The sequence below is a fragment of the Zonotrichia leucophrys genome, chromosome 3 (assembly GCF_028769735.1).
Source record: "Zonotrichia leucophrys gambelii isolate GWCS_2022_RI chromosome 3, RI_Zleu_2.0, whole genome shotgun sequence".
In the NCBI taxonomy this organism is placed as follows: Eukaryota; Metazoa; Chordata; class Aves; order Passeriformes; family Passerellidae; genus Zonotrichia; species Zonotrichia leucophrys.
The window spans coordinates 52,149,685-52,173,554 of record NC_088172.1 but is presented as its reverse complement, the minus strand read 5'-3'; positions in this window follow the sequence as shown (position 1 = coordinate 52,173,554).

The following is a 23,870-nucleotide window of genomic DNA, read 5'->3' as shown; positions in this document are numbered from 1 at the left end:
TGAAGAGGCAATATATATTGCAATTAGGTTAGAAAGTGTTTTTATTTTAAACTAATAATGCTTTATGAACATTTTAGGCATTATTTGTTTATTATAAGTTATATTTCAAGCAGTTCTTCATGGGGGAGGCATGAGATGTGCTAGGGCGGGGGTCCTTCAGACTTGGTAGCTTCTGTGTCTCCTACTCCCCTCTTGAAATAAGGAGGTGAACTGTGAGATTTGTTGCCTCAGTCACCAGCCAAAAAATGGTAACTCAATTTCTCTTGTGCCGGTCATGTTACCCAATTTACGTTTGCCTGCTGAAGCTCAGTGGTAATGAAGGGCTGTTTAGTGCTGAAAAATCTCCCAGGTCAGGAGTGGGACAGGCATGTGACAGGGTTGGGGGAAACAGTAATTTTGCAGAAAACCCCACACATACTCCCTGCAGCTACATCCTTAGTTTTCTAATTTAGGATGTATCTATTTTTTGTGGATATTTTGTTTACATTGACATTGGTGAGGAAGCTTTTTTCCTCATTTTTAATGATCTACCTCTTTATTACAGTCTGTCTTACCTAGTTAGATGGTAAGATTTTTTTTTTAATCAGGCCTTGTCCTCTAGTTTTAACTTCCTGAGTGTAATGGGCTGGGGATTTAATTGTTCTGTATTGTATTTATTAGTATAGTTGAACAGGTCTAAAGAGCAGCAGAATAGAAAAAGCAGTGCAGAAAGGCTTTGCTCAGATCTTGATTGCCTGACTTTTCTTTGGGTTTTTCTTTTTTCCAAAAGCTGAAGAGGGACACAACCAGCAGGCATTCAAATCTTCTTTTGAGTCTGAACCAAACTCTGTGTGACTCTGTCAGTGTGAGAAATGAACTGCCTGGGAATTGATGGCAAATTACTTGTATTTCTAACCAACACAGAGCAGGAAAAAAGAACTGGGACTCTGATTCTCAGCAGATTCTTCAAGAGAACCTCTCATTAACTGTGCAAGGGGGGCACTTCCATTCCTTTTTGTGACTGTCATTTTAGGGCTGGCAGTGCCTGCAAAAACCTGAAGTGCTTACCACAGCAGGTAGTTTCAGCGAGGGGGAAACAGCCCCTCTTGCTTAGAAAACATTAGCCTTTGAGAAAATACCAAATCAAACTATGTTGCATAGTCTTAAGAAAAGATGACTGCATTTGGTGTCATAAGAACAAACATTAAAGATTTATGTAAGAAATTTATAGGACCAGAGACAATAAGGTTGAATTACAGCAGAGAGCTTGAATTTGGTTGAAAAACCTGATGTCAAGGAGAATTAAGCACTGGTTTAAGAAGCTGAAGGGAGCTGTGGAACCTCCATTATTTGAAGTCTTACAGAACGGGTTAGGCGGCCTCTGTCAGAAACGGCCCAAGTATAATTGATCCTGCTGGGAGGGACAGACTTAATGATCTCTTGATGTCTCTACAACCTTTTGGATTTGCAGAGCTGTGAGTAGGCTGTGTGTGATTGCATCCTGCTAGAGTTCATCAAGTGCCTTCAGGCCCTTCATGATAGAAGCTATCATGCACACTTCACCATAACCCTGGTGAAATTTGGAGGTTTAAAGGACCCTGAAGCAATCAAATGAATGCATGAGAAGATGCAGTCCAGGGCTACCACACAGAAAAGAGGGTCGGGGAGCAATAACATCCAGATTCAGTAATTTTCTACTGATCTAGAGTAAAAGCATCATCAAAAATTACCACTATTGTTCCTTCAATTGTTGAGTCACTTGCAGAACATTTCAAAACCACCACTTTTTGTTTTGAAGAACTGTGGGGGTTTTCCTCTTAATAGAAGGAAGGTATTAGTAATGGTGCTACACTTCTGACAAGGGAAAGCATATTAATAGGTCTAAAATATAGTTTGGCCTTTTGAAATCAAGACAATAGACCTACAAAACCTGCTCTTTTATACTGCTTCCTGATAGAGTTGAGAGACACATCCCCACATCCCTGCCATTTCTAATGTAATTTTTAATTTTTAAAAAGGAAAATAACTTGCAGACAGGTAGAGCAGCTCTGTGCTTATGGAAGTAGCTTGTTTCTGTATATAAGTTCCTTGTTAGAACAAGCTGTGAAGCAAAAAAGTACCCACCTTCATTTCCTTTCAACCAGTGGGTGGCCCAAGGGTATGAACTTTATGGGGAGACACACGTGCATCATGGTAGCAAGAAATTAATTTCTCATGCAGTGAAAATCATCAGTGACCAGAGTCTCCAGAAAGCAGTACCAGATGTCCTGAATATTTTGACATTCAAGTCTGCAGAAAGCTCCAAAAAGGAGGAAGTGAAAGAATGGTGGCAAGTCTCTTGCAAGAAATTTTAGGGATGTGGGACTTCATTTGCACATGAGTGTGACAGCTCTTTTAAGCAAAATCATGATGGGAAGTGGGACAGGCTTTTTCTTTACTACCACTCAGAGGACTGAGCCATCTGCTTTTCCATGTCATCAAGGAACACTGTCTGGTCTGCTGCCTTGATCTCTTCTGTGGAATATTTACTCTTTCCATAAGTAACACGTGTGCTTCTGCAGACCTGCCAGTACTGCCCTTGCTGTGATTCTCAGTGCACATAAAGCCAGTAGTTATTTTAGGAAGCAATAGCTGAGTCTCTGCATCACATTTCAAGATGCATTTTTGGGCAAGTTTTCAGATAATCCATTTGTATGCAGTTGAAGTGCTTTGAAGATATAAAGTGCCATGTTACAGATAAGTACTGATTAGTCATGCAAATAAATAGAGATATTTTAATTAGGGCAATTTCAACATGACTCGTACTGTGGAAAAGAGCCCATGTAAACATATTAAATAGGTAATTTATTAGTGGGAGCAACCTGTGATTAAGAGCGTCGTGTTTTAATTTTTGGAGGAGAATAACATACTTTGCAAAGTAACAAGAGAGAATACTTTGCAAGAGAGTAACAGCCTGATGTTTTTCAAAGTATTTGTAAAATTATAACTGAGATATTTATGTCTTTTCACAGCTGCTTGAGCCCCAGTACAACTCCAAGTGAGCTGGGCATGCTCATGTATGTACTGCCTGAAATGTGGCAGTCTTGCCAGCTGGTCAGTCTGGGACTACTTATATATATATATCCTGTGGTGCCATAGTAGCTCTGTTCTGGGATTTGCCATCACTTTTCTGCCAGGACCCTTTCTTGCAGTAGCTTTGTTTTGTGAGTGTGATCTGTCAGCATCCTGACTGGGAGAGAGGCAGCAAGTGAGTGGGGTGTTTGCCACGAGGCCTTCTGGTGTCATGTAGGAGGTGTGGTGAAGTGCTGCTGGGTCATTCCACATCTAGTTCCGAGTCACTTTTGTATGTGTGGGCAATTATATGGAAGGTGAGTAGAAATGGAGGCCAGGATCAAGGTGCTGTTTTGCTAAACTTGCTCAGGAGGGCTTCTGAGAGTCAGAGCCAGACCTTTCACGTTCTTGGATATGGTTGCACACTGCACTGTTGCTTCCCCTGGAATCAGGATTGGGTACCTCTGTGATGAGGCACGGAGCAGAATATCAGATTATTGTTACTGATATGTGTGTGTTTATCACCGTTGACAATATATCTGGGCAATGTAAGTGATGAATACTTGATGAACTACAGGAATGCATCCATGAAATGATTCCTTACCTCTTTGTTTTTAGTGCCAGGACTTGTTTATAGTGGAGTGTGCCAAAGTTAACCTCCAATTAAAAATCAGGAGAGGCAACAGTTTACCCCATGGTAAACACCACGTAGTGGCTCAATTTACTCTCTGTCAGTTAGTCACAACACCCACAGTCTTTTTAATTTATGACTAAAATGCAAAGGTGTAATGTAAGTGGATTTTCCAGTCTGGTTTCCTAGTTTCAGGGGAATTTGCCTGAGCTTTATATAAGTATAAAAGTATTTACATGTGTGTATGCCTGTGGGTGAATATATATACCCATGCACTGAATTCTGTTTAAACTACTCAACCATAATATTTGAGATGGAATGGCATGACTTGTCAGCTCTGTCTTTCAGATTCAGTCTTTTACCTTTGCTAAAAACCTTCTAAAGAGCTTGGACTTGCAATCTATAGTCAAGGAAAATGGGTCTGCTGTTGCCATATTTCCCTGTTCATGCAGCCCCCTTACCTAGAAAGATGATAAAACCAGGTTCAAGTGAAAGTTTACTGAAACAGATTTTGTGTAGCTTCTCACTTTATGCCTATGTGAGGTATATTTATCTTTTTTTTTCTTTTCTTGAAACAGAGAATTTATAAGAATAAATTTTCACAATCATTGCAGTTCCTACTCAGTAGGTATTTGAAGTACTTACAAAGGTTCAGTGCAAAACCATTTTTAATCATTGCTATTCTCCTTCTAATGTCAGCGTTACACTTCAAGTGCAGCTGTGTGTATCTCTGCCTTTATAAAAAGAAGTCAAATTTCATTTAGAGTTGTGCTTTGAAAAAAACCCAAACAACTGCTGTGACTTCGTGACCTTTCTAAAATGTGTTTTCTGCCTCTTAAATAGGGACTTTCACTTGAAGGAATTTACAACAGATTTTCCTCTGAGTCCTTCACACTTAGATCTTGGCTTCATTCCAGAGTGTAGAAACTAGGTTTGTAATTGCCTTATTTACAAGGTAGGGTTTGCCCTTCTCTTTGTTTGCTTAACTTGTTGGATTGTAGACTATCAGGCGCCACTTAACCTTCTAAAAATGTTTTATTTCTATTTCTTTTCTGATAAATAACTATTTATTCTCCTGAAAAACCATCATCAGAATGAACAGAAAAAGTGGATTATTCTGAATTTAATTTGTAATGTAAGAGACTGGGTTTAGCAAAATGGAAGAAACTAGATAAAGTGGTCCTCAATTTGATTAGAAGATAATTCGACTTAAAATTGCTGTTGTGTTTTTTCCCCCCAAAATTATGGATTTAGATAAAATTTGGGGAAAACAGTGGTTTGAAATTCCATTCCAGGCTTTAAAAAAGGTTCAAGTACAGTAAATGTTTTAGGGAACAAAACCATTATTCCCGATGGCTTTTGGCTTGAAATTGCTCATTAATTATTTATTTTTACCATCAGTCTCTGCCTCTTGCATACCTGACTGGCTCTAGAACTAGCTTCTGATACACAGAACCAACACAGGGACACTTGTTGGGAGCACTTGTGCTTTCAGGACATGCTTGGGTCGTTCTCTTTCAAATATACCATCATATGCCCTCACTATCCAAAACTGCTCCTTGTCAGTACTTTACTCTTCCCAATGATCCTATCAGCAGCTCCAGCATTCTCTTTAGGAAGAGAAAGTTAATGGGTGAGACTTAATGTAGTCCAGAGTGTGTTTGGGGACCAACTGGCTCTAAGAGACATCCAGAGAGAGGTGTTAATCTTCCCGTTGACTGTCCTTCGCACTGGACTCCTCCCACTACAGGAAAGGGTGGCAGAAGCTCCAGGTCCTGCTAACAGGGGTGGAGGAGGAGGATGGAGAATGATGCCTCCTCCTTGCCACGGTAAGGCTGTACCATGGATCCAGCAGAAAGCTAGCCCTCATCTGGGATTTCTGGACTATGTTTTGCTGCTGTGTTATTTAACCTTTTATTCAAATATTGTTGTGTGAGCAGCTGGCACTTGCTGTCTGACTGGTGGTGCCATGGGGCTTTTATTTGTGTGACTGCTGTAGGAGAGCACTGCAGGAATTACTCAGCTGGTTGGGCTGCTGAGGGTTTCTCAATGGTGGCTAACCCTGGTTGGATTTCTAGTCCTCTCTTTTTCTTATTTCAAATAGATTGTGAAAACATTCTGAATGGTAAAAATGTACTTGTCTGTAACAGCAAGCAGATTGTGTATCACAGCCTGCTGCACTAGTCCTTTGGAAATTGTTTGCTTACATGATTTCCTACGTGGATTTTTTGTGGCATTTGACTGCTTGGCTGAGCTGTGTAGGTCTCTGCTCCCAGACAAACTTTTGCAGTGGGAGAAAGACGTTTTGTTGTTCTCTGTGGATGAATGCTGGTATTCATAAAAACACAGCCTGTCTAGTCATGCACATAAATAAAAATCCATTCAGGATAATGATGACAAAAAGGGAACATACATATGTCAGATGGATTATATTCTGTAAATACAGACAATAATGAGGTTTGTAGAATGTACTTAGGTCTTGGTCCTGCAGACAGCTATCAGCATGTGAATGCATTTATGTAGCACTGTTGACTTTTAGAACTGCTCGAATTTATAGGATTAGTCCAAAGGCTGCAGAACACACATAGTCATTTTGTTAAACTCATCTAGTTTAAAGTGTTGCCATCTCCAGGCTGTGGTCATTCCTGTCTTGTGTTTCCTCACTGGGGGAAGGCCACCCCAGAGGTGGCTGTAGCTGTTAACTGGGAGCTGACAAGTTGTGAGTGCAGGTCCCAGGGCTGCTGCAGCCTGCCTGACTTCCCTTCCTGCCTCTCAGCCTTGGGAAAAGGAAGGTCATGGTGGAGAAAGCAATGTTTAACTCTCAAAGTGTAAAGTTTTAGAAGAGTGAATATTTTCAGAAGTGTGGGCCAATCAAGAACTAGCCACAGCTCTTTGTGTTTTCTATTTGGGGCCAATAGGGTGACTGACTTATTGCAAAATTCAGGTGTGAAAATTCTTATTAACACCTTCAGGTTTGACATCTGGAAGGAAATAGAATGGCTTGTTAGGCCTCATCTGCAAGCTAGAACAACCAAATTTAAAAAAGGACTTCAGAGCTAAATCACTGTTTAAAACCATTAAAAACAAGACAGAATTTATTAGTTTTACTTTTTTTTATTTTAAGAAATTTAAAGTGCATATATGTTCAATATATGTTCAGCAGGTTCAATATGGTGACAATGAGCGCTGATATTTGTAAGTATACTTTTTGATACCTTGAAGGCTTATGAGGCCTGGTCTCTCAGCTGACATTGAGCTGATGGTCATTCTCACACTATCACTGTTGTTGAATTGACTGAAATGTGAATGTCCAGATATCTCCTTAGGGAATAGTCTCATGCTTTATCATGTGCATGTGTGTTATCAGAATGCAGGTTTGATTGATTTCATGCCAGTGAAAAATAGTGCATAGCTGAGTGGTAATGGAAATCTGGATGCAATGAATAGCAAGAGAAGAACTTACAGGGAAAGAATGAGAACAGGAAGCCTAATCTTCAGCTTTTCTATATATAGAAAACACCTCAAGGGTAAGCACATACTGTGTTGTATAAATACATTTAAAATGTGTTTTGTAGGCACATATTTTTGATGTGTTGTCATGATCAGAAACACATGTAGACTCTGAAAAGTTATGTGAAGTATGCAGAACCCTTGCTCATGCACATAAGTAGAAGCTATGCACAGTGTATATGTGTATAAACATCCAGCTGGAGGAATAGCCACATAAGAATTATTTCAGAACCATCCCTAAGTCAGGAAGCCACAAATTATAGGCCTGAAATTTACCACACTGGCACGTCTACATAAATAAAACCAACTGGAAAGATAGGGGAGAGGAAAAACACATTTACAAATAGCATTAGGTTAGAGAAGAGGAAAAATGCTAAACCCTTTTCTTGGCTCCAATCAGAAAGCTGGAAGATTATTACAGGCAGGAGCTTGCAGACTTGAGCTAAACAACTTCCTGGTGCTGAGTATGAGTTTGATTTTTATTTATGTATATGCATACAGTCAGGGCTTTACACATAATCATTACCTTGATAGAGGCCAAGAGGGGGCATGGTTGGATTTGTTTTTTCACTTTCCAGGTTGTTTGTCATCATCTCACTCCCTCTTTATCTCTGCCAAGTCTCTGGGATGGGATGATGTCATCTTCTTTATCTACCTAGTATCTACCATGATGAGCTCTTGATCCTGACCAAGGGTGTTGGCTGTTTCCTGAATGCTGAATTGAGAAGCAGCCATAGGAAAGCTGAATTTCTACTGCAGACAGCAACACCTCAGCTAGAGTAAATACAACTGATACTTGTCAAACCACTGAGACAACTGCTAGTTGTCACAAAGCCTTATATAGGTCTCCTTACGTCAGTGCTCTTCCAGTCCTCCCAGCCTGTGCCAGAACAAACTCCCAGAGCTTCTCTCCCCACTCGGTTGTCACACTTGCAACTTTGATTCTGCTGCAGCTGGGCTGAAGGAAAAGTAGCTTGGGGAAACTATCTGCTCTCCATGATCGGTCCTTCGCAGCCCCAGATGTTCCTGGAACTGAAGTAAGCTCGGCAGGTAAAACACAATTCTTGGAACTGAAGAGTGAGAAAAGGGGGTGTCAGTAGATCTGAAGAAAGAAAGCAAAGTCAGCATTTGTGTTTGTTTGGAGTTGTGTTTTCTTTCTGTCTCTCTGAAGAGACTCACTAAGCAGAAGTGTAATTGGCTCTGATGTGGAGCATGCCCACATGGTAGAGAAAGTCTGGTGCTCACTTCATCTCCTGCTCAGATCTGGGAGGTCTGTAGCACAACTGGTGAGAAGGTAGCAAGAATCACTGCTCTTCCTACTGCACTCTTCTTGGAGCTCTGCCCAGGTCCTCTGCTTCACCAGCTTGGAGGATGTAAGGGAAGAGGAAGAGAAGGGAAAGCATTATGTAAGTTGAGGAAACTTCCTCACTGTCTAGCAATGTCTGAATGTTTTAAATGGTGGGGTAAAAGGAAGAGTTTTCTTGAGACTGCATGTCATGAAACTAGAATTGAACACACAGGTTCCACTCCATCATGTGGCTTCTCTGTAAAAAAAAAAAAAAAAAGATGGGAAGGTTCCTCTGTAAGTCCTCTGTAGCTGGGGGCTTTCTGTAGGAGAAGAATGAGTAGGTTTTGTTTGAAAAGTTTAGTTTTTTCCTTAGGCTCTGCTGTCAGACATCACAAGCAGATGTTGTACATAACCCTTAGGAAAATGACTGTCAGGAATGCATCAGCACTAATGCTGCTATGTGAAGACTGGAGCACAGTTAGCCCCTGGACCAGAGTTGTTTCTGTGAGAGAGAACCGCCTGTTCTTGTTCTTGAAAGCTGACTTCTGTTTCATTGTAACTCTGGCATTGCTATCAGCTTCCTTACTTTAAAATCATGAGGGTTTGGTCAGGAATTTTGAGTCTTTACATATTTTTATTTCCTGTACTGAAAGGCTCATTGCTGCTGTTAATGAGGTGGATAGATCTCAGCTGGCATTTAACAACAAGTACTTGTTCTGGGTGCTGACTGGGGACTGCAATCCCCACATCTGGGGAGAGACGTTCCCCAGTGTTTTGTGGATTTACATCTGCCCTTCACAACACTTCCATCTGCAGGAGAAAACAGCCATTGCTTTCCTTGGATGATTTGAGGAACTGAGACAGAGGTAAACCAAGCTTGCTCAGCACTGCAAAGCAAATGAGGGAATGGGAACGGAAAAGCCTTGAACTGTAAAGCAGTACTTTTCTGCAGCTGGGCTATCTTCCCTGCTGTCAATCTCTTTCTTAACTATTCTGTTGCTGTGGCTAATTCAGGGGTGCATGGAAGTGGTCACCAGCCATTACTCAGTGTTGGAAATAACCTGTGCCTGATGGGGTTTCTGTTCCTGCAGAGGATTCAGCTGAACTGTATTTAGTGAAGAACTTGAAAAAATTAAGTCTGCAAATTAGCCCTGAGAAAAAAATACAGTTGGATATTTCTCTCTTGTGGATTAGAATGCACAGTTTTTCTTACTGGAGTAGGGGGAAGGAAAGGGTTTGAGCTGTGGTATGGAAAAGTTGTGTAAAGACAGGCTTAGGGCTTGTGTTTTGTGGAGTTTCCACTACCTGCTCCGTTGTGTGTGTACAGAGCACCGTGTCTTTGGGGACAAGGTGCCCATACTGCTGTCACCTTCTGCAGCAGAAGGCTGAGCAGACAGCTGCAGGTGGGGGAGCCTCTGATGGGTATAATCATTGAAATGAACCTGTTATCTCTTACAGATTTTGGTGCAGTCAGATTTATATGTGGCATTTCTTCTAAAATATCTTCATACTTAGTTCTTAAAAGCTTTCAAGCTATGTGTAATGTTCCCTTTGAGTTTCTCTAATAAAAGAGAAATACGTGATAAGGCAGGATTGGAAAAGGAAACTAAAATATTTAATTTGACTACCACTTTTGGGATTAAAAATTGCTTATAACTAGTGATTTATTTAATACCTTGTACATTTGTAGTCATTAACATTTTGCACAAATGAATGCAGTTCCACATTACCAACTTCTACAATGCTTACGTTAGGTGGAGTTCCTGCAGTCATGCACAGGAACTCGATATCTCTTTAGACTCTCCTTACCTCCTCTCAGAGGATAAAAGTCCCAAGTAGCATCCCACTGAATCCTGAGTCCTGCAGGCAAGCTTAGATCCTTGCTTAGCTCTGCTGGAGCAGGGCACTGCACCAGCTGCCACGTTCTGCTCTTTAAACCAGGGCTTCATCCAACCTTGGTGCAGTGGCTGGACCAGGAAAAGTGCTGCTGGTTGATAGAAATCTGCTGTGGTCCAACAAGTAGTTAATGGTTAAACGTTCCATGGCCTCAAAAGGCTGGGTCATACTGGCTCGGATTTTTAATGTGGGGTTAGTCTGTGAAGAAATCCATAGCTGAGTGTTTCTGGCTGACAGCCTAAGGGGTGGGAAAGGAAGACTTTTGTAAATTCACTGCTGTACAAATGTATGCTTAATGTACGCATGCAACCCAGTATTTATTAAACAAGAAGGTTTTCCTAGCAGGAGAGATGAGCAGATGTTCTGCATGTGGATGGGGCATGGTGCTGCTTCCCAGCAGAGCCTGACCCTGTCCCCTCCTGCCAGGTGTCACCAGCCCCAGAGTGTGGGGCAGCAATGTCTGCGCCTCCCTGGCCCCTGCCTTGGCTTTGGGGTGAAGCTGTTATTGTTGCTTTGATTATTATTGTTAATATTCCACCTCAGGATTTCTAAGAAAACAAACATCAGTACTTAATATGTAGGGATCTTTTTTTTTATGATGAACAAAAACTTTTCTGTTATCAAGATTGTTTAGCAGGAAGTGCGTATCAAAAAAACCCCAAAAAAACATCCTCGATAAAATTTATATTCCTTATGGCAGATGTTAAGGGGAATGACAATGAAAGCATTATATGTCTCATCTTTATTAAGTTAAACAAATGTAGGAACCACACTGCCTTCCAGTTCAGCATCAATCTGGTCATTAAGAAATCAAGTAACTTTAAAAAATGGACTAAATGATGTGACAGTGTGTTCAGAGAAAAATAAGAGAAACAGCTAAAAGGACAAGCTATTTTAAACGGCATCAAGGCTCTTTAATTGTGCTATTACTAGAAACTAAGAGTAAATATGTATCCATGTCAAGGAAGATTAAAAAAATAATAGGGCAAAGATGGTGTGGGCAAACATAAAATTACAGCAATCTGTTAGAAATAAGAAGGTGTTTTGGGTTTTTTTTTTTTTTTTTTTTTCAAAAATTGGGAGTCATATCCAATAGAATAAGAATGGAAAAGACCATAAGTTCTGGTAAATATTTAGTCTTTTTGGTTTGATCGCTAAAGTCATAAAAAATGGACTGAGGAGGAAGTCATGGCAAAATCTTTTCAGATCATTAGAAACAGAAACCAGAGAAAGATTTTGATACTGTTTGAATTGTAAAAGAAGTAGGAAAAGATGATAAGACTAAGAAATAGCATTATGTGAACTTGTACTAGATGTTTCTAGAGAAACCCCTTTTTTTATTTTTGGTGGCAGAAATTTAAAGAGCTGTCCCAAAGTGAACTACTACAAGAATGAGTTTTAAAACAAATTAGTAAAAGAATCTTGTAGATCATGAACACCCATCGGTGTGTTCACCCATGGAGAATTCTAGAGCAACTGGGAAAAGAAGATGCTAAAAAAGACTGTGTCATGTAATTTATTAGTTGAATTAGAGGAAAAAGAAGAGGCAAATTACAACAGGTGGATTCATATGTATCAAGGGAGACATACTGATTTTGGGGTTTTTTTGGTGTCAAGATGATGCTCTTCATAAATACTTGGTTTTATGAGCCAACCTGCATTGAAGGTGTATCCAGTTAATAGGGGATGTTTTGACACAGGTGTGTTAATTCAGACAAGGAGTGCACTTCTGAAGCAAATCTCCAGATTATCCCCATTTACCCTGCTGTAGTTCACATGGCAGACAGATCTTGCATTATACAAAATGAGCATCCTTAGAATAAAATTAACCATATGTGCTCCAGGAGTGCACTGCTAATCAGTCCACGAGACTGGGTCACTGGTAATCATTAATTTGTGTGCATGGCAGATCCTTGGCACTGCACACTTTGCTCTATGGGCTCATTGTTGGCAGCCTGCTGCACTGCTTGCCTATGTGTGTATCACTGCAGCAGGCTTGGATTTCCAGACACCTTTTGGCAGGGCTATAGCCAAAGGCTCATGACAGCTAAGGCAGCTACAGCTCTTTTGTGGGCTAACAGCTAATTAAACAATGGGAATCAAAGGCTGGAAACAAAGTATGGAAAAGGGGAACTAGGGTTTCAGTGTATTAGGATTCGTCAGCTTGAAAAAAAGGATTGAGAAGTAATGTAAGAGGTCTGTCAGTTATGACCACCACTGTAGAAGGATTCTTAGCAGAACAAGGACATGCTATTCTCCTACAGGAATTGGGCAACCCTGGCCTGCAGATTACAGAGTTACTTTGAAGACCATGTGTTGTCCTTGGAACAAGACAGACCATGTACTGTCCTCTAATAGATACAAAAAAGAAGAATGAGCATTGTGCCAAGACAGGACCAGATGACAAGCATGCTGTGGGAAATGCTCATTTGGCACACCTTAGCTAAAAATGTTTATAGCGTGACAACCAATTAGTAATTAACATGTATGCGTGAATACGGCTACTTACCCAATGAGCATTAAGCATTAGTGGTGTGAGACAGTGTATAGAGGAGGATAAATGTGCCAAAGGGGCAAAATAAAGTGGAACGACATGTGGCCACATTGGTGTGATTGTTGTTATTCTGCCAGCTCTCCGTGGGACCCTCTTCACACCACAGAGGTGGTTACAAAGTGTCAGTGAATCCTCATTTTCCACAGGAGAACTAGTATGCGCCATTTGTTAAAACAATACAAACAAAAAGCCACAACAAGTACCTCAAAAAAACTCAAACAAAAAAATCCCAACAAAACTGGCAGTAAATTTAAAGAAAAAAGAACTACTTTTTCACACTCTGCAAAATTAAATTGTGGCAGTTAGTGTGGATTTCATTTTGCTGAATGTATAAATGGGTTCAAAAAGCAAAGAGAAAAGTTTATGGAAGGACAAGCTCTTGAGAAATGAAGCTCTTCATACAATGAAGCTCTGCAAATCTTCCTTCAGGATGTCCCCAGACTGTGGAATGGCAGAATTCCTCATGGAGACTTCATTTGACGTTGTCTCTATTCTGGCTCTTTTCCTGTGCTCTGTTAATTTCCACTTTACCTTTATTCTGACACACTTTGAGCACTACATAAAAATGCTGCTTTCATTTCCTCTCCAAGTCTGGCATATAATTGAGTAAATAAGAAAAAGTAATAATCCATGAGATCAGATTTCTTCGGCTTGTTATTGAAGATACAAATACTTCCTCTCTGCATCCCCTTGGGACACTCAGATTATCCATACTTCTTTTTATGTAGCAGTCATGGGTCAAGCTCTCTAAAAAGGTCTGAGAATGAAATTGGCACATGTACCTTATTCTCTAACAATATTGCATTGTCTTGTAATGCCGAAGGGAGCTTGCTTTAATTCTGGAGATGCTGGTAGTGCTGTGAAGGCACTACCTGTGACCTCACTTGCAGAGTCCTCCTGTAGTTTCCAGCTTTGGGAAGTGGCTTGAACTTGTAGTACTGCTTCTGTGTCAGCCTTGGGAGCAATTTTGGTGTGGGTGTTTGGGACAAAGCTCAATGGTAGCAGGGAGGTCGCACAGGGTAGGTGGAAGGGTGCTGTGCCAAGGACTACGATAATCAAGAACACCCAAAGGGCATTCGGTAGTTTCTGACTCTGAGAAGCACCAGGGAAATTACAGATGTGGTTGCAAATGTTGTAGCAGGCTGAATTACAGCAAAGGAGCTTCTTTTAAGTGGTGACACTGGAGAAAATGTATAGAGTGTCTTAGAGACCTGAAATTGTAAGACCAGGTGGACAGGTGTCCTGGTAAGCAGTGACTGCCTGGGAATCTATGGAGAGCTTCTCAAGAGATATGGTGCTCTTCTAAGTTTCAAAGGTCCTTTAAATTTTGCAGCCCAGAACTGGTGCAGGCTCTTGGAAGAAAGGTGTAGCAAAGGGGGAATTTGTAACACTGGCTTGTTTAATTACATTTCTGTTGCCTTTTCACTCATTATTTTTCACTCTGTCTGCAACCATTCACCTTTGTTCCCCTCCATCTTTTTTTTTGAACAGACAGGGAATTCCTCTATAATAGGAGCTGTTGGAACTTTTAATATGTGAGTGTGAAGAGGTTGTTGCAATGCTGTTAAGCCTCACATAGCACGTTTTTTGGGTTTCAGAAGTTGTTTATAGTGGTGGAACAAACGAGTAGGAGTAGCAGTGGGGTTGGGGAGTTCCGAGCCCTTCTTGAACTGTCAAAGGACATGTGTGGTAATGTCACTGAGTCATGTGTCCGCCACAGGGGTAGAGGACAGTGGAAAGACTCTTTGTCTGCTTCATTGACAAGGGCTTGGACCTTGGTGCTTTCACCAAATAAAATCATTAAGGCTGGAAAAGACCTCCAAGAATGTCATTAGATTGTTGAATCTAATCTTTGACCAAACGACAGCTTGTCAACACGACCACAGCACTAAGTGCCATGTCCAGCCATTTCTTGAATATCTCCAGAGGTAGCAACTCCACCACCTCCTTGGGCAGCCCATTCCAGTGCTTAGCCACCCATTCTTTCTAATGAAGGAATTCTTTCTAATGTCTAACTTAAACATCCCCAGTGCAGCTTGAGGGTTTTCCTTTTGTTCTGTGGTTCATTCCCTGGGAGAAGAGACCAATCCTCACCTGGCTACACCCTCCCTTCAGGGAGTTATCCAGCCTCCCTTTCTCCAGGCTATATACCTCCAGCTCTCTTAGCTGCTCTTCACAAGATTTGTGCTCCAGACCCTTTACCAGCTTCATTGTTGTCCTCTGGACATGCTCCAGCCCCTCAATGGCCTTCTTGAACTGAGGGGCCCAGAACTGATCCCAGCATTCGAGGTGCAGCCTCACCAGTGCTGAGTACAGGAGACAATCCCTGCCCTGCTCCTGCTGGCCACACCATTGCTGATCCAGGCCAGGATGCCATCGGCCTTCTTGGCCACCTGGGCACAGCTGGCTCATGCTCAGCTGCTGCTGACCAGCACCTCCAGGTCTTTTTCTCCTGGGCCACTTTCCAGCCACTCTTTCCCATGCCTGTAGTACTGCTTGGGATTGTCATGACCCAAGGGCAGAACTTAGAACTTGGCCTTGCTGAACCTCATACCACTGGCCTCAGCCCATTGATGCAGCCTGTTCAGATCCCTCTGGAGAGCCTTCCTGCTCTCCAGCAGAGGAAGACTCCTGCCTGAGTGTCACCATGAACTGACTGAGGCTGCGCTTGATCCCCTCATCCAGATTATCAATACAGGTGTTTAACAGGACTGGCCTCAGCACTGAGCCCGGAGTGACTGTGCCTTATGACTGGCCCACAACTGGATGTAACTCCATTCACCACCACTGTCTGGGCCCAGCCATCCAGCCATTCTTAACCCAGTGAAGAGTGCACTTGTCCAAGCCATGGGCTGGCAGTTCCTCCAGGAGAATTCTGTGGGAGGCCTTACCAAAGGCTTAAGTGCAGGTGGGTTGTATCCAGAGTCTTTCCCTCCTCTAGCATTTGGGACACTTGGTCATAAAAGGAGATCAGGCTGCTCAAGCAGGACATGCCTTTCCTACTCCCCTTCTGGCTGGGCCTGATCTCTTGGTTTTCTTGTACTTGCTGTGTTTTTTCATTCAGATTTATCTGCCCCATGACCTGCCTTTGCACCAAGGTCAGGCTGACAAGCCTGTAGCTCCCTGGATCCTCCTTCAAACCCTTCTTGTAGATGAGCATCACATTTGCTGATATCCAGTCATCTGGGACCTCCCTGGTTAACCAGGACTGAGGATGAATGTAGGAGAGTGGCTGGGCAAGTCCTTCCACCAGTCAGTATCATTGGGTGAATCCTCTCCAGCCCTGCAGACTTGTGTCTAAGTGCCTCAACTGATCATTATCTACTTCCTCCTGGATTGCAGGCTTTTTGCTCTGCTCCCTGTGTCTGTCTACCCCCTCCGGGGCCTGGCTGCCCTGAGGGTAACTGGTCTTTCTGTTAAAGGCTGAGGCAAAGAGGCATTAAGTACCTCAGGCTTTTCATTATCGATGGTGACAATGTCCCCCTGAGTAAAATAAAGGACCTTTGGTTGTTCATCTTTTTCTAAAATCCCATTTGATTTGTCACAGAAATGGCCAGACTGAATTCTAGCTGAGCTTCCTCCTTTCTCTCTGCATGACCTAACATCGTCCTTGTATTCTTCCTGAGTTGCCTACCCCTTCTCCCAAAAGTCAATAACTCTCTCTTTTTCACTGAGTTCCTCCAAGAGCTCCCTGTTTAGCCAAGGTGCTTTCAGGGGTGCCTAACACCAGTCAGTTCTGGTATAAAAAGAAAATAAATGGTTGCTTGTGGTGATGAGTTTGAAAATTAGAGTTGACAAAACCATAGATACCATAGATAATACTGTCTTCTTCATCTTGTCTTCTTAATATTGTCTTAATTCAAGGATTGCCTTTCTGAGAGCTGGTTAAGCAATCAGTCTTACTACAAAGGAGAACCAGGTGAGATATCCTCAGTGGTGCCTGCATGGGAGGCTTCAGCACCTTTGCACAGAACTGCTGTCATTAGCAATGTAGAAGTGTTGGTAAATGTGTCACAAGTTCTCAGGCTTTTATGGTTTTGTTTAGTCAGGGTGCAATCCAGTCCTAACATTGTCACATTTCTCATGTATACTATGGGCTTAACGCTGAGCTATTTTCCTTAAGCTCTTTGGAGCTTTCCAAGCCTGAGATTTTACCAAGGTGAAATTCCCTGTTAAGGAGCATATGTACCTTGGGAAAAAAAAAAAGAAAAAAAAATCTTGGTAAAAAAAGAACAATGAGTTCCAAATGTATTTCTTTAAGCCTTGTGCTTAAGTGTTATCATAGAAGCCTATTCAAAATAGGCGGAGATTTTAACCACTAGACCACAGTGACTCAAAAGTTTACTAAGATGTATTGCAAAATGCTTTTATTCCCTTCTCTTGCCTTATTATTTTGACTACTGAGCATGAAAAATGCAAATAACCTGGGGGAGTGGAGTAAGGGCAGAAATGATAGCTGGGCAGAAAGGATGACTGGAGAGCAGCCTTCAGTGTCCTCACTTGTGAAGTTTTTTGCTGGGCCTGGGTTGAATGCTGTGGGGGAGGAAGAGGGAGGAAGAGGAAGCAGCAATTGCGAATGCTTTGAAACCTCAGCAGAAAATACTGATGAGAAATGGCAAACATGCAGCTGAGGTTGTTGCTCTTCCTGCAGAAGGTGTTGGCGTTGCGGTGTGACCTCCTTTGTCCCTCAGAGGTGTGAGCTCAGCACTCAGCTCAGCCCAGAGGGAATGCCTGTAGGGAAAATGAGGGAGAGAATTTGTTTGGGCAAATTCAGTTAAGCCAAATGAATTTAGATGATGTGCATATACCTAATGGTAGTATAATTTGAAAAGGCATTATTTGATAAACAGACATGCAAACAAAACCTGAACAACCAAAACATGGTATGACAGGCTTTTCTTACCAATGTCTCAAAAACTGACTTTCTGCACGTTATGAATTTTTGAAGACTCTGAATTTCAGATGGCTATACCATGGCAGTATTTGAATTTAGGTGTAACTCATGTGACGCTATAGTATCATTGAATTCAGTGCATTCCTGATGACTTGTATATAAAGCAATAAAAGTTTATTGATGAATTGCTGCTAGATTGTTGACATTAATAACATTAGTCAATGGCTGCATTGACTTTTTATCTATCTATCTTGCAACTGGAATGAGACAGCCTTTTTTTTGGGCTCTCTGTAAGAAAGTAGATGGGCTAGTCTTAGCAACCTTAGAACACAACCCTACAACTATTTGAAAAAATAGATCTAAAATATGTGAAAATAATATGGGCTGTTTTTAAAAGACTTTCAAGCACTTTAAGATATTTTCATTTTCAAGAAATAAAATAGGTTTTTTACTTTTTAATCTTTGCTTTTGCTAAATGACCTTGCAACAGGAATAGAAACAATTGAGTGAGAATGCAAAAAAATCATGCATGTTGTTCATAAGGTTTCCTTTTTATTTTTTTCTTCTCAAGTAAAATGTTACATCCAACAATTCTCCTCCTTTCCTGTATGATTTTTAAAATACCAAATAGTCTGATAGAGACCTTATCCCTTTTTTTGTGTGTGTGAAAAAATATACTTTAATAACTTTGGATGACTTGGCAGAACAATTGAAATATATGAATAAAGGAGAAGGATGTTTTTCATAGTAAGAGAAGATGACTTCTAACAGAGCATATTTTTTGAAATGGCGTAGTCTTAGTTCATTATCATATCCCTATCAGTGATATTTTATGGCTGGATTTAGCAGAGAATTTTACACATGTGTACCAGTCACAGATTGCCCTAAACCTGTCTTAGTGTTCATACAAATCCTGCTTTTTGAAAATATATGTGTCTATCTTCTTCTGGGAAGACATTTTAATATTTTCTCAGCAGGTTTTTGGGTGATTTGCTGGTCAGAAGGAGGTTTGGAACTAACAAAGAATGGCAGGCTCATTGCACCACCCAAGCGGGCTGCCTCAGTCCAACCTCCAGCTCCTGGCAGACTCAGCTGGGAGCTTAAACCAACTCCCTCAGGGCTTGATCCCATCAGGGCTCGGAAACTCCCAAGGACAGAGCCCGCACAGCTTCTCTGGGTGACTGGTCCCACTGTCTCTATAGGGAAGGAAGAGGTTTTTAAATTCTGTCTGTACATCTCCTCTTTCAACTTCTGCTTCTTGTGTCTCCGCCTTTTGCTGTGTACCAGCAGGAAGAGCCCATCTCCATAGTCTTGCTGATCACCCCATAAGGGTGGAGGGCTGCTGGTAGTGCGCCCCAGGAGCTGTCCCTGCTCCAAGCTGGAAGTGTCACAGTCCCTCAGCTTTGCACAGAACCAATCATCCAACTCCAACCATCTCGGTGTCCCCTGCTGAGCTTGTTTGTCACCATCTCTGCTATAGTGGGGTGTGTGCCCAAACGGGATACAGTGTTTAGATGTAGTTCAAACCAAGCAGAGGGGTGTAATCATGTCCTTCAATCTCCTGGCTGTGCTTCCATCCCTACAGCCTGCTGGCCATCTTGCAAGCCCACCACATTCCTAGTGCATCTGTCACTGGGTTAGTTTCTGTCACTGGGTTAGTGATAAAAGTGTCCATATCAACACTTGCGATGGGAAGGTGTTGCAGGCTCTCTGGCAGGCATTTTAAACATATACAGCCACAACAAGCAGCAGTAGTGCCAACGTGACTAGAACTGCTGAGGGCTTTTTATCAAAGATGAAAGGAAAGCAGTGGCATAAGGTTCTGCAAGAAACGATTTTGAAGCAAAGAGTAGGATTTAGGATTCTGTACAGAGACCAAAGTCCTTGTTTAGTATAGTGCCGCAATAAAACCAGTGTCTAATGCTTAACTTTGGCAACTGTTTGTTTTCAAGGTGTTTAAGCAGTTTTATGGCCACTTAAAGGTGTTTCTCTTTTCTGATAATGCTGTCCTTACAAAGGCAGATCAAATGCTTCCCACCTGTGAAGCAGTTTATCTGGGGAGCTCCAAACACTTAAGAGGAATTAGTTACTAAATTTTCCCAAAATTTCTCCAATGCAGGTAATTATTTTGTACCTCCCTTAAAAGTGTGAAGGTAAAGCTGTGGAAGAAGGGGGTTCAAGGTCTGGTGGTAAGTCAGTGCCAGAATCAGGCCTGGAGCCTCTGAGTACCGATTCCCTGCTTAAATGCTTTCAGATTCATGTTGTCTTCAGCACTTTATTTTTGAAATCTCACACTGGGATTTAGCCAAGTGGTAAAGGCAAATATACACTTGATTTCCTTCCCTTTGATTTTGCCAATAATGTTCCCACAACGGGGACTTAATCTGGGGTAGAGAGGAGGTGATGTGTGTGAACCCCCACCGTTCTCTCAACACGGGAGCATTCAAAGACTGGTTAATGCTCTCTGTTTCAAATTCACTTCATTAACTGAAACAAGGTAAAATAGAAAAAAAAAGCTCACAGAGGAAACTGGAACATCTTTACTGCTTAGAAGGAAAACTTTATGGTTGTGCAAGTCAGTAGCTTGCAATCGTGTTAAGTTCTGATAACACCTGGTTTGCCTGTAACAGGTGCATTTGGCAAATATGAATCATATTGGTTGAGAGAGTCTCATCTCCTCTCACTTGTGGTCTCTACAGCCTGTGACAGAGGTCATGGAACCAGTAGGTTTGTTGGTGTGTGATAAGTTTCAGCAGATTTCCCGTGGCTCCTGGTGCATTCACTGGTTACTCGGTCGTCTCAGTAGGCAAAGGAAAATTCAGATGATAAATTGCTTTCCTGTCTGGTAAGGAACACATACTCATGAAGCATTTTGAATAAAAAATGCAGTGTCTAATGGGATTTTATTGCAAATATACTACAAATATGGAGAGTTCCCCCCCCCCTACTTTTCCTGTGGCAGCATTTGTTCAGCTCAAGGAAAAAATACAGATCCCGTGTCTTGAATTTTTTACTACACAAATATGTTTATACTGTGCAATTCCCAACTCCAGTGAAATCTGCCAGTGGAAAAGTAGTTTGACCTGCCTGCTTTCACCAAGTGTCACTCATCTCTGTGAGCTGCCCTCATGCTCATATATGCCCTGGTACATTTGATTCTGATTTTTCTGCTTACAATAATCCTTTATTTCCTCACAGACAGCTTGCCAGAGAAACAGGAATTGGAAATTCCTAAATATTTTTTGTTCCTCTCTGCAAGTTTTCCTGTGTCCTTGTAGCCATGTTGGCAGGAAGTCCCTTCAGAACATCCTTTTTCTGCTCCAGCCTTCCGTAACTACCTGTGTGGAAACCTAGTGATTTCTACAGTATTTGCACAACTATATAGATGTTTTCTTTTAACTCTTCATCACTTATCCTACTGCAATCTTTATTCCTGTATTGTAATCTCAAAAGTCAGTGACAGTATCTGACTCTGCCACTGCTGTGGCCAGAAGAAGCTAGTAAAACAAAGAGAATAATGTTTTTATGCTGTGAAATCTGACATGAATATTTTGACCTAATATTTCTGGAAACTACTTAGTTTACTGCTCTCTACACACATTAAATCACTATTTGCCCTGTTTCACAGAGTAATATTTTCAAGTCTGTACCAAAGGGCCCAATACTGTGCTTAAATCCTCCTCCTTCTCTTCATTTTATCACCTTTCATTGTTTGTTCCTTCCCTTTTTGTTCTACATGACTGAGAAAGAGATGTGTTTTCCCTATAAAAATCATAATCTAAACTATTTATGTTAAATTCGTTATCAGTCAAGCCACATTACAATGCATTGTTTGTATTAAAATAACTGTTTGTATTAAAATCCATCTTCCTACAAGAGCTTTCTTCTCCCCTCGCAATTCTTGACCATTCTTTTCACTCTTTTCTCTTTAGTCTTACAGATTCTTTCTAGTGTGTGTTGGTGATGGCTGTGTTATGTAATATTCCACACAAAACTGCCATTGATCCGAAGAAGAGCAATCCTAAATCCGTTCTATTGTTCACCATTCCCTTCCTCATGTGTCAAACGATTTTGTTCTGCTTCTGACCACAGCTGAACATTAAACATAAACTGCCCTTGAACATGTTGCACAACTCCACTTTTTAAGATCATTTGCAGCAACAGAGCTATTAAGTAAATCGGTTGAGTACTTTCCACTTCAAATGTTATTAATGGAAATGTAGCTACAAAGATGCATCTGCTTGCTCTTGTCTTACCTTATGTCTTGAAATGGTACATTGGAGAGAAGACTTTACAGACATTGCCTTAGCTGTGGATTAGAAAAGTGGAAAATTACTCTCTTGGTTAAAAAGGAAAAAAGAAAAGGGAAAGCAACATATAATAAGTTCATTAGTATATTTTGAAGGATATGTGAGTGCTTTTCAATGCTGGTGCAAAGTAACATATGAATGCAACGCAAATACCAGTCAATGAAATGTGATGCACTGGGTTAACATGATCCACAGTTAAAAACTAAACTGAGAATGGAAAAGTTAAAAACAAACAAACAAACAAACAAAAAGTGCACAGCCACAATGGAAACTTTCTTTAGATTCAAGGGTGATGTCTCTCTCAGCTGGAAGTGGTTGAGGATGTGGCAGATCTCTCCTGCCTACGCTAGCACAAGCTCTGAAATGGATGGACTATGAATGCATTGTGCTGGCATGTCCTCCTTCCACAAAAGATTCATCTTTGCAGCAAAATATCTTCTTTTGGATGTGCTGATGCATGTTGCTCTATGTGAACAAAGCTTTCAAGTAACTCCCTGTAGACTGATGTGAGTCATCTGTTTTTTATGTTCCTACACTTCTGCCAAAACTACTAGAAAGCCCTATAATTATAACTGGCGTTCGTGGCACCAGCAAGACCCAAATTAATTTTTTTTTTTGGATGTCCTACAGGTGGCACTGTAATTTCAGTGTCATGAATAGTAAAGATGGAGATCTCTTTGTATCTCCTTTATCTGACTCTGGATCCTGGAATTTTGCTGTGACAGGGAATGAGATCTGAGAAAATGCAGGGGAATCCCTAAGCAGCAGTATCCCTCCATCCTGCTTTGAGGAAACTGGTCTGTAATATTCCAGGAAGTTAAAAAAGAAAAAAAATAATTTCAAAGTATGTGATGGCCCGCTTTATTTTTAGCAATGCTTATCTCTTTGAAGAAGGATGAAATTTAACAGAGTGCATGCTCTGTCTTTATAGACTAATGTGATATGTGAAATAAGAGCTGTGTAGATAGAGCAATGAAAAGTTACTTGGATATTTGTTCTAGATGTTTATTCATCCTTGAAGTCCACATACCTTTGGGTAAAACTGTTGAATACATAAGCCAGAAAAGTACCCAAAAATACAAGGTCCTGAATTTTCATTTCCTTTTTCCCACAAGCCTAGTGAATATGAAACTTACGGAGGCATCTGTCTCCTATTTTTAACAGGGTTGTTAATTTTAGCTTACCACTCTCTTGGTTAGTTGAAAAGGAAATGTGGTAACTAAAGATGGTTGATCTGAAACTATTAGATCCATGTGCTTGTCTGCAGATCTTGCTGTCATCCCTGCTTGGATGGGGTTTCTTTCCTGGGACACACCTTGCAGATGACCCAGAAAAACCAAACTGACAGCGCTTCATGTCCCATCCTTCCTTTTGTCCCAAGGGCTCCCTGCCCTTGGTGTGGCTGGGTTCAGGCTCCACACACCTTGGGGTTCAGGAGTGAACGCTGGGGCCCTCAGGAGACTGGGACTGGAGAGGTGCTTTGAGGAATGTGTTAGCAAGAGAGGCTGTGCTGAGCCTTTGAGAGTGCCATTTGTCATGGGGACTATTGCATAATTTTCTTTTGTCTCCCACAAGACTCTGCTCAGGAATGCATGAGAGTACAAAAATTTTTCAAACCAATTTTCATTTGGGAAACAAACAAAAAATATTAAAAATTAGCTATCTGGGAATATTTCTGATATTTTATTTGCATCTCATATCCCATTTCCACGTCTGGGTTCTAACATTAACACTTCTTGCAGGCAAGGCTTTTAGCA